This window comes from Hippoglossus stenolepis, chromosome 19 (assembly GCF_022539355.2).
Source record: "Hippoglossus stenolepis isolate QCI-W04-F060 chromosome 19, HSTE1.2, whole genome shotgun sequence".
Classification (NCBI taxonomy): domain Eukaryota; kingdom Metazoa; phylum Chordata; class Actinopteri; order Pleuronectiformes; family Pleuronectidae; genus Hippoglossus; species Hippoglossus stenolepis.
This window is the reverse complement of record NC_061501.1, coordinates 12,182,752-12,184,203: the sequence shown is the minus strand read 5'-3', so window position 1 is coordinate 12,184,203 and position 1,452 is coordinate 12,182,752.

Sequence of the window (1,452 nt, the reverse complement as noted above, 5' to 3'; positions counted from 1 at the left end):
AACTGCACACTGCAGCTGAATAGAAGGAAAATGACACGCAGGGATTTAAAGCTTTTAACTGTTTGTCGTTCTGTGCATAATGCATATGGCTAAGGCGTTGGAGAAGTACTATTCCCATATATATTTTTAGTAAGCCTTTGGGCTTCTTTCAGTGTCCCTAAAAGAGCATGGTTGCCTGGCAACCATTATTGTTGCCATGGAGATTCATGTGTTGGCAGCTGCTGCAATCAGCATTAACTCAAGGCACATATTCTCATTCCGATAGTCAGGCGATGGGAAGGCAAGTAGGACACGCAGTCAGAGAGGGATAGTAATCAGAGTGAAACATATGCTCATCCATTACTCGCTGCATTAATACAATTATATCAAAGGAAATTTATGACTGTGCTTTGGCGCAATGATCACATTGCAGGCAGAGGCATAAAATTCCAGCTCATAACAGATCCCCACTTTCATTTAATAAATGGCACCAGGCTGCAACACGATGGAAAACAATGCCATCGCATCTCTGACATAAACGTATCTGTTAAAAAATGCATTTCTTCACAGTCACATTAGCGAACAGTCATTTGTTTTCATTTTGCTCTGCACAGAACCACGGTGGGAAAAAGAAAAATGTGAAAAGCTGCGCACACCCTGCATTTGTACATGTTACCACCACAGTGTCCTGCTGTGAAACGTGTAAGCAGCATATGAAAATGGCACATATAACAATATTGTTTAAATATTAAATGATTTTATGAGGGAGCTTATTGTAAAATGAACTGTGCACCATCTGGGAGACAGTGATTCTTATGCTTAGTGATGAATTTGAGACTTTCAGCAGCTCTCTTCATTTGAACCTGCTGGAGGATAAGTGATATTTACCTCTTTCTTCTCTTCGTATGGATACGCGTCCATGCCCACTGGAACAATTGCAGCCCAGTAGAGGGTAGACACACACAGAGATCATAATAGCAGTTATTTCCTCTCTGGGTTTTTTTTTCTCCTGGGCTCTGCGCTCTCCGTCTCCTCACCGTTGACATCACAGAGCTATGTGGGGATAAAGAGGCAGAGAAAAACAATAACAGACCCATTGACCCCTATTTCACAAACTTTGGGGGTGTAGGGGGAGAAATCCACTTACAAGCCTGGAACAGACCTGCTGATTGGGCCTCAATAGGATTTCTATTAGGGAACAGTGGAAGTGCAGCAGAAGGTCCTGACTGCCGCCATTTCTGAACGAGGACGCTTCTCTGTTTGATAGTGCAGATTTACATCTAACCCCTCGAGCACCTTGGAGCGGGACACAATTCTGAAGCGCATACCTCGAATCACAGGGGCGACTGGATAAATGTGCAATGCAGTTATTGAACTATGCACTAATCCACGTTGCCTTGTAACATCGGTGGTCTGATCATATCACTCCTGCTGCATCTATTTTACAAAAATAACTGTGACTGAGGAAAGCAG